This window comes from Herpailurus yagouaroundi, unplaced genomic scaffold (assembly GCF_014898765.1).
Source record: "Herpailurus yagouaroundi ecotype Mexico unplaced genomic scaffold, PumYag 164, whole genome shotgun sequence".
In the NCBI taxonomy this organism is placed as follows: domain Eukaryota; kingdom Metazoa; phylum Chordata; class Mammalia; order Carnivora; family Felidae; genus Herpailurus; species Herpailurus yagouaroundi.
The window spans coordinates 26782478-26793144 of NW_024412405.1; positions in this window are offsets into that span (position 1 = coordinate 26782478).

Here is a 10667-nt window from a genome sequence, read left to right on the forward strand (position 1 = left end):
TTTAGTATGATCCAGGCAAGGAGAGGAATATATTTGCCCATTTAGATCAATTGGACTATGAAGTTTAAAAACTAATCCTCAGGAAACATGATGAGAGATATTTTTAAACTGCAAAGCTATGCATTAGCATAAAACAAGAGCAAGGAAGCAAGGATAAATGTCATTTCTGCAACCAATGGAGTCACTGACCATATGTTCTCTTCCCAAATCCAAGGATAAGATAAATCATTGTCACAATGCTGATAATCAGTTCTGTCAGTCAATTCTCTAGCAATCTGTCTCAAATCCATAAAAAAGGAACATAGTTAGAAGGTGATCACTTGGCCCAAGATTAACCAGGCTGAAACCTAACAGGTAGGCAAGAACCTAGCAAACTCACTAGCAGATTTAATGATAAGGGAAAATAAACTTTGTCATGGGCCATTCAATTTGTGGAACTTTGGTGGGGACCTTAGGGACTATCAATAGTAATTTACCAAAAACAGAAGGCAAGGACAAACTAGCAATTATTGATGGGATAATAGTATTCTAGATGTATGAATAAAGCAACTCTAGGCAGATTCTGTAATAGTGAGTATGAACAAAAATGATACAAGAGAAATTAATCATAGAAAAGATACTAGAAAATATTTATAAACCATTTAAAAATGAACTCAGCTAAAGCACAGATAAAAATCTGCTAAAGATTTTCTAGAGCAATAGTTACAACAAGAAATCTAATAGAAATGACCAACAATTGGGGCGCCTGGGTGGCGCAGTCGGTTAAGCGTCCGACTTCAGCCAGGTCACGATCTCGCGGTCCGGGAGTTCGAGCCCCGCGTCAGGCTCTGGGCTGATGGCTCGGAGCCTGGAGCCTGTTTCCGATTCTGTGTCTCCCTCTCTCTCTGCCCCTCCCCCGTTCATGCTCTGTCTCTCTCTATCCCAAAAATAAATAAACGTTGAAAAAAAATTTTTTTAAAAAAGAAATGACCAACAATAGTGAGCAAGTTAAATTTCAAGTGTAATTTAACTCACTTTTAGTTGAAAATCTCATTGACTTAGGAAATACAATATTGTAGGTAAAGTATCTCTGAATTTATGGGAGGATTTTTAAGTAGTAGAACTAAATTAACATGAAAATATCTTCTGTTATTAAGGAGTTGGGAAATATGAAGCAGTAACAACAGAGGGAACAGAGCCAATGTTGAGGCAGAGAACAGCTTACTACTCCATTAATTCAGGTTGGAGAGGACTTGTGGCTGGAAGCAGAGTTGGTTAGGTAATACATATCTCCCAGGTGAAGAGTTCCTTCAGCACTTTGAAATGTAAACAGAATTTCAATTGCCTATGTAAAGATGCAGTTTGCAGAGAATAATTTTTTATACTTTATATAGAATTCTCATTGGGATATATGAACCGCCAAAATTGTAAAATCTAAAACTCTTGTTCAACTAAATTACATATTTTTAAAAGAATCCTTATACCTTTAAGAGCAAAGAGGACCCATAATATCTGAATGAAGCCTATGTGCTGAGGACTGACAAAAGTCTAGCCCTTGTTGCACATTTGCTGAAGAATAAGCCCAGGAAAACTGTTAACACATGAGATGATGTTTCACAATACAAGATCTGAATTTCTCCTGGAGATACCTTTTTTTGCTGTAGGTAAAGGTCAGAAAATAAAAACCAAGGAATGACTGCCTATAGCTATTGAAAATAAAATATTTAAATGAGGAAAAAGTAAGCCTTTTTCTAATCATTAGTGATTGTGTAGGCAATTAGGAAAGCACCAAATTCTCACACTCAAATATAGTCTGACTAGACCATTCCTGAAACTTTATAGGAATGGATTCCCCAGAGATTATTGCACATAGTGATTTTAGACAAAGACTTGTTAAAAAATTCATTGGAAAGGGGCGCCTGGGTGGCGCAGTCGGTTAAGCGTCCGACTTCAGCCAGGTCACGATCTCGCGGTCCGTGAGTTCGAGCCCCGCGTCGGGCTCTGGGCTGATGGCTCAGAGCCTGGAGCCTGTTTCTGATTCTGTGTCTCCCTCTCTCTCTGCCCCTCCCCCGTTCATGCTCTGTCTCTCTCTGTCCCAAAAAAATAAATAAACGTTAAAAAAAAAATTAAAAAAAAATTCATTGGATGGAATTAAACTGGCAATGAGGACTTTGTTCAAGAATATCACAGTAGAGGTCAAGAGTATTGCCATGAGACAGAGAGATTGAACTCAACTCCACTGATGCAAAAGACAGGAGGGTTTTTAAATGCTGGATGAGCCACTAGAAAAACTCTGGGGGATGTTAGGGGAGAGGGAGGTTGATCAAAATGCTTAGGCCATCTCTGTTCGCTAACTGGTACTAATCTAAATTTGGCTCCTACCCACTCTCAGAGACTGAGACATAGAAACTCTGTCTTTCCTGGGGATTACATTTCAAAGGGATGGCTTCCAGATCCTTGTGAAAAATATTCCTGGGTTTGTAAAACTGGAAAGACGCTGGAAGAAGATTTACATCTCAAAAAAGTAGAAAAAGAATTCACAATTGTAGTTTCTAAAGTAAAAAGAGGGAAAGGAAGGTCAGAGGCCTGTAGTCAGGAAGAAACCTATCTAAAGTTTACTCAAGCTGAGGGGAATGTAAGGGTCTCCCCGTCAGTCTCTTCTGTTGTTCAATACTTTCTTTGTATGACAGCTATACTCTCCACCAAAATAGGTTCAGTACTTACATGGAGATTTGAAATTAGTAGTATTTTCCTTTCACAGATTCTGTGGAAGATCTTAGACTGGGAGCTGCCACACTAAACACCGTTGCTGCAAAACGGAGAGCGCTGTGTTTCCGCTTGCCACTTTCAATTTACTAAACCATTCAATTTTCTCTGAAATAAAAAAAAAAATGTGTATGCGCACATATTTGAAGGGCTTATTATAACACATATGCAGCTTGTGAAAATGTTTCTTCTAGAGTTTCAAGGCTTTTGCTGAATTGGCTGAATTTTGTATATTGCAGTAAAGCTAACTATTCTTTTGCTTACACTGCTGTAAATTTTGCTTATTGTTATGTATAATGTATGAAGAAGCACAAATGTACAATGTATCTTTTGCAGGAAGATTATGAACTAAATCAAAAGTATTTCCAACATAAATAATAAAAGAGAAAAGACAATTTACAATAGAACCAGAAAAGCTTAGACACACAAATAAAATTTCCAGAGCTACTTCGGAAAACAAATCATCTAAGGCAGGTTGTGGGTACAGGGCTTGATTATTGTTAGAACTCACTGGAGATATTTTTCAGTTTATATGTGCAACTTAATGTTGAAGCTTACTTTAATTTCTGATGAAATTAATCATTCAGTTTTTTTTGGTTTCACATTTATCTGATTGAGGTGAGGGAAAAGCATTTAAAGTATTACCCACAAAAGAAAGCACAGGATATTTGTAAGTGGGAAAAGTTTTCTAAAACCTAGTAAGTAATACTAAGTATTCAAACTATAAGCAGAGAAATTGTTGAAGGATGCCTCTAGAAGAGAACCTTCTTAGATACTAGTTAAGCTCAATATGACATTAACTTTTATACTTCTGGAAAATGAAAAAGCAACAAATCGTCCCAAATAGGACAGTATTTTAATGTAACTCCCTTCAATTTGATACTAAGCAAATTTGAAATACAACCAATTCTGAACCAAATAAAAGCATTATTTCTCAGTATAGTAATATTGTTAGCTGTATAACCTGGACAACAAATTTTTAAAGGACAATCCAAACTGTTCTGTCTGATTTGCTAAGTGATGAATAGTGTCCAGATCTCTCTTGGCTAATGTTGATTAGAAATATTGAAAATACACTTAATGGTCTTTCAGAAAGAATAGTTTTGGTCATGAATCTAAATGGTGCTCTTTCAAATTAAAGGCACCTAGACCAGTTGTCCTTGAGAAGAGCAATCTGGATAATGGCCAAGTTAAATTTCATAGAAGAAACAGACCATTATCAAGCTAATATTTTTGTCATACTGTATTGTACTAAGAGAATGAAAAAGGCATGTGTGTGTGTGCATGTTGTGTGTATTGTTTGTTTTCTTTTTGCATGTCCTGAAATTGTTCACTCTAAATGTGTGCATTTAAATTCTAGTATCATTATTATTTCATTGTACCTCCTCTATGATATCTTACTAATTTCATGTCCTTTGAATATTTGAGTCTGCAACACAGATAATCTCAACATTTCTTTTTATATTTTAGTGTCTTGACTTCATCCTAAATCTCACTTTTGTTGGGAAATATATATGTCCTGAAAAGAAAATTTTTGAGAAGGTTTACATTTGATTTGTCACCTCTAGCTCTAATTTTCTCTTGTTGTTAAATTACTTATCTAAACTTGAAGTCTTTTATAACTGTTTTCATCTTCCAGAACCATAAAGTTCTTCAATTTCCCTGTTTGCTTAAATAGCCATCAACAGAAATCATATATATGTGTTTAAAGCTTTTGAATAGGGAGAAGAGAGATAGGATACAAGACTCACAGAAAAAAAAAAAAAAAAAAAAAAAAAAAAAAAAATAAGTTAAGAATTTGTTTCTGGCCAAACCTCTTTGGTCTCAGATTACCACTGAATTTTCTTTCCTTACATATATTTGAAGGTACATCATTTTTTTCTGAATTCACAGGTGCCCAGGTGAGTCACATTTCATTTAATACATGATATCGATATGTAGAGAAATTCACCTCTATTTAGTTAGTCATGACACTCTGGCTTATCAAGCATTTTCTTGGCTTTATCAAAAAGAGGTATCAAAATATACTTCCCTAAATAATCAAATTATATGCTTGGATACAATCATACAACTTTGGAAAATTGAGAAATCATTTAGATTTTTGTATTAAAGAACATCTTGGCACCACTTTTCATATTTTATGTTACTATTTTCCTTAATATTTTCTTATGAATACCTACCCATATATTTAATTATTTGTTAACATCCATTATTAATTTTCTTGCTGATTTTTATGGACATTATATTGTCCAAAATAAAACACAATCACAATTATAAATAAATGGAAACTTTGTACATGTAAATAATTTACTATTTTATTTAAAGCATTTATTGATATTGATGTTACCAGTAAGACAAAGTTGAAATTATTTTCAAAAAGCCAACAATATGTGTAAGTTCCACATAGGTCTATATTATTAAGGAAACTAAAGGAAAACTAATGACCATAAACTAAACAGGATATATTCTACCAGATTTTTAGATTTTTCTCTCTTTTCAGTGTTCTTGGGCATTCAATTGCTTTATTGCCTAGATTCTACTTTTTGGTAATTTTAATTGTAGATGAAATTTTAAAAATAGTAAAGTTATAATTATATAAAGTTATATATAATTTTGACACATATTCTGAAATTAGGCCAAGAGAATATTACTTTATCATGTCACTGAGACTAAAATTTCCATCATTTTATTACTCTTTCATTTGAATTAAAACTGATTATAAATTTTCTGGAAAACTTTTAACCCTTGAACAACTAGCATTACTCATTATTACTGTTTATTAACAAACACACTTCTACTTTTTAGTCATGGAGTAGAAAATAGTTTAACATGACATGGATACAAGATATTTTGCCAAGTTTTAATCTATCATTTAATCGTGAACTTTAGTTTTTAAAACTAAAACTTTCAGAGGTGCTTGGGTGGCTCAGTCACTAAGCATCACACTCTTGGTTTGGGCTCAGGTCATGACCTCATGGTTCGTGAGTTGGAGCCCCACATTAGGCTCAGTGCTGACAGTACTCAGCCTGCTTGGGATTCTCTCTCTCTCTCCCTCTCTCTCTGCCTCTGCCCCACTCATGGTCTCTCTCTCTCTCTCTCAAAATAAATAAATAAACTTAAAAAATAAAAATAAAAAATAAAATTTTAATCTATATAGTAAATTGTACCTTAAGCATTAAGCCACTCAGAGTATGAAACTTTTTCTGGTAAAACTAGTGTTAGATTTGAAAGCACCATATATTATTTGCATGCTATTGGAGTATAAAAATAAATAAAATATTATTAGCATTAATTATATATAATTACATAATTTTACTATATAATTTTATAATTATAATTAGGAAGCAATACATTAAGAACTTATTTATTTGGGGCACCTGGGTGGATCAGTCCGTTAAGTGTCTCTTGATTTTGTTCAGGTCATAATTCACAGTTGTGAGATGGAGCTGGTGTAGGGCTCTCCACTGACAGTGTGGGGCCTGCTTGGGATTCTCTCTTTCCCTCTCTTTATGCCCCTCCACTGCTCACACTCTCTGTCTCTTTCAAAATAAACATTTTTTTAAAAAGAATTTATTTATTTAACAATGGATAAATTGTGCTTAATTTTCCCTATTGCTATTCTGATTTTAAACATAATTACAGATAATTTATAAAATTCAGAAAATGAAAATAAAATGCAAAAATTCCAAAAAAAAACCCCACCATAATGCACCATTCATGTGTTCAAATACTTAAGAATCCACTACTTGATACATATTTTGTTAACCATAATCAGATAAAAAGGCACAAGTATGTCTGTATATGTATAAATTTGAGGATAACACTGAATTGGTATAGCAGGATGAATTGATACACATTGAGCCTACTTATAACCCAGGACGCAGGACACAGAAATATCAGAATTGTCTACCTGGTGGAAGTTCAGCAGCCAAGGCATGAAGCCATTTCCTCCCTCTGCCATAGAGAAGGGGATGGTATATCCAGAAATTTGTCCCCAACCCCTGTCTCATAGCCAAGTAAATGGAAATGGTCCACAGAAATCTCAGCGAGCTTGAAAGTGTCTGCAATATGGGAAAAGACCAGTCAGGGCTCTAATAGCAGGATGATGGCATAAGTGAATATCTAGGTTTGTCCTCTGGCCACTTCAACAGCAAATGAATGAATGAATGAATGAATGAATGAATGAATAGATATATATGGAGAAAAAAAGAAGATTTGAGAGATACAAATAGCACAGCCTATACTTCTATTTTCAGGCCTGTGTCAGATTTTCTATGAGTTTATTTTGGGTCAAGAAGAACATGCTAGCAAGACCTAACATTTGGGAGTTACCCTACCTTCTACATTTGAAGGAAAGCTTAGCAGCTATGGAAACATTTGAGCCAGATGTGAATTCTCACTTCCTAGATCCTGGCAGCAGAAAAGCCTCGAAGAGACTCTGAAGGACTCACTCCTACACCCCCATGAGACAGATTTAGTTTTAGGCAGAAGGGAAGGACGGGGCATAAAGGAATGGAGTATCTTACTCTCCACATTCCCAAGCCCCTGAAGCCACAAGTTTAGACAATCATGATGGTAAAGGAAAAAGTATTTTATTCAGCTCAGGCTGCTAACAAACTACCACAGACTGGGTATCTTAAACAAGAAATATTTGTAAAGCCCAAGCACCGGGTGCCAGACAGGTCAGGTTTGTGGGGAGGGTCCTCTTCTTGGTTTATAGATGGCCATCTTCTTGCTGTGTCCTCACATGGTAGAAGGAGTTAGGAGGTTCTCTAGCCTCTTATAAGATTATCTATTTTCTTTTGTCAGATTTTGTAATTTGTGACTTCCAAATAATTTCTTCATTTCACATAACTGGCATTAAGTCATTTATAATGTCCCCTTTGTATTATTTTAGTATCTGAATGATCTTGAGTGGTATCCCTGGAAATAATGATAATTTGTCACATGTCTCCTTTCTTTCTTCATCAATAGAGTGTGAGATTTACAATTTTGTTTTGTCAAAGAACAAACTTTTGATGCTATTGATTTTTATCTTAGAGTTGTCAGGTTTAATAAAAAAATACAAGAACCCAATTAAATTTGAATTCAGATTGACAATAGATATTTTTGCATGCATAATCATGTTCCATATAATATACATGGCATACTAAAAATGTACTTTATCTGAAATATGAATTTAACTGATTGTTCTGAACTATATGAGGCAGCTCTATGTTCTCCATTTTTGCATGTTTTCTATTTTGTTGCTTTCTTCTCTTAATCTTTATTATGTCTTTCCTTCTGCTTACCATATTTTTTGCTTGCTGTTCTTGTACTACTTTCCTGTGGTTGTAGGTTTACAGCATTGATTTCAGACATTTCTTTTTTAATATTTGCAATTAACATTAAAAACTTCCCTTAAATATTTCTTTAGCGGCTTCACATAAATTTTGATATGCTAGTTTTAAATTATAATTTGACTCAAAATATTACATAGCTCCTTTCTATTTTTATACAGTGACATATGTGCTGTTTAGAAATGAGTTAATATCATATATCTGGGGCCTTCTATATGTGTTAATTTCTTTATTTGTAGTTTAATTATGTTATGATCAAGGAACATAGCTTGAAAGAGATCCATTTGTGACCTTTATTGAGATTTATTTTACAGATCATTAAGTGGTCTATCTTTGTGAACACTCCATATGTGTTTGAAATAATGTTTATCCAGCAGGTGTTAAGTATAGTGTTCTACAAATATCAATTAGATTTGATGGCTGACATGGTCATTTATATTTTTTATATATTTCTTTTTTGTCATCTAATGACTATAAATTAATATGAGGGATGTGATAACTGTTAATATCAATTTAGAATTTTTGTCAGCATAATTTTGTGGATATTCTTACCAGAATTCTCTGTTTTATTTAGATGCTACAGTATATTTAGATAATTTGTTGATATTGTATTAGTTTTTATAATTGCTATCTGTAATAAGGGAAGGTTTATTCAACCTCATTGCTTTTTTGGACATTATGGGTATGATGTATATTGTTTTAATAAGTGTTAGGTTTTTAGATCAAAGGCAATTGTTGTTAGTTCTTGATAGATGTTTCCTCAATTCAGTGCATTTAAAAAATTTTTTTAATGTTGATTTATTTTAGAGAGAGACAGAGTGAGAGCAAGGGAGGGGCAGAAAGAGACAGGAAGACACAGAATCCGAAGCAGACTCCAGGCTCCAAGCTGTCAGCACAGAGCGTGATGCAGGGCTTGAGCCCACGAACCACAAGATCAGACCTCAGACGAAGTCAGATGCTTAACCGACTGAGCCACCCAGGCACCCCTAATTCAATGCATTTTAAAATGGGATTCTTGGGGCGCCTGGGTGGCGCAGTTGGTTGAGCGTCCGACTTCAGCCAGGTCACGATCTCGCGGTCCGTGAGTTCGAGCCCCGCGTCGGGCTCTGGGCTGATGGCTCAGAGCCTGGAGCTTGTTTCCGATTCTGTGTCTCCCTCTCTCTCTGCCCCTCCCCCGTTCATGCTCTGTCTCTCTCTGTCCCAAAAAAAATAAATAAATAAATAAATAAACATTGAAAAAAACAATTAAAATGGGATTCTCCTTATATATATTTCTAAGTCTATATTTTTAGTATTGATTATATTTTGAAATGAGTACCTGGGTAAGCTTTTTGTTAATTCATTATGTTAGGCTTAAAGCACTACGATTATCAGTTTGACTGATTAATTTAGGACTTAACAAACATGTTCATGATTTAGTTGTTGTATTTAATACTTTTCAATAGACTCCTAAGCTCCCAGTGCATATTCCTGTGATTTTTTTTTTTTTTTTCTAGTGTTTGTTTCTGGATCCTTAGTAATTGAGAGGTAACTGAGGTGGTATTAAAATGAGAATTTTCTGCTTACTGACAGGCATGAGCTACCACAGCCACTGCATTAATCTTGTTCCAACCATTTCACCAAAATAGAAAAGAACCATATCATTTACTTATCTAGGTGATTTCTCTGATCTTCTTAGGTTGTGTCAATTATTCAAGACACACTGTTGAGACAATATAGGCTCTGTTGATAGTCAAAACCTTAGGATTCTATTCACATATGTCTGTACACATGCTTTATACACTCAGTAACAAAGACAGAATATTCTATGGGCTGCAAAAACTAAATATATTTTGAATATTTAATGGACAACCTACATGTACCCTAGACAGAATTTGGTCTTTCTTACTTTTGGAGATAAATATAATTTTGTTTCAAACCCCAAATCCCAAGAATTATGGACATGAAGAATGTCTAACATTTAAAACAATATTCCCAGGAACTCCATTTCTCCTGTTTCCCAATGCACCTTTTATTGATGAGTTATATGATATTTCTTCTTTACCTACCATTACCATCCTCACTTTCTTTAAAATCCAACAAAAAGTTTAGTTACTAATTTGACCACGGTATAGAGCACACAGACATCTACCATTCATCTTTTTTTTTTTAAATTTTTTAACCTTTATTCATTTTTGAGAGATGGAGAGACTCAGCATGAGTGGGGGAGGGGCAGAGAGAGGAGTCACAGAATCCGAAGCAGGCTCCAGGTTCCGAGCTGTCAGCACAGAGCTCGACACAAAGCTCAAACCCGCGAACCACAAGATCATGACCTAAGCTGAAGTAGGATGCTTAACTGACTGAGCCACCCAGGCGCCACTACCATTCATCTTGTTAATAATACCTTGGTCTCTCTTGGCTTCACAAGTTAGTTCCATGGCGAATCCTTATTTAATTTCCTTCCATGGGGTTCAGATTTTCTCTTCTCAGTATGTACAGTAATTCAACTTCCTTTCCTCCTTTCCCACATTTCATGACAAAATAATTGATATTTTAATTAGCAACCAGTTTGCAAATGGCTAACTTGTCACTATGTCTCCCACG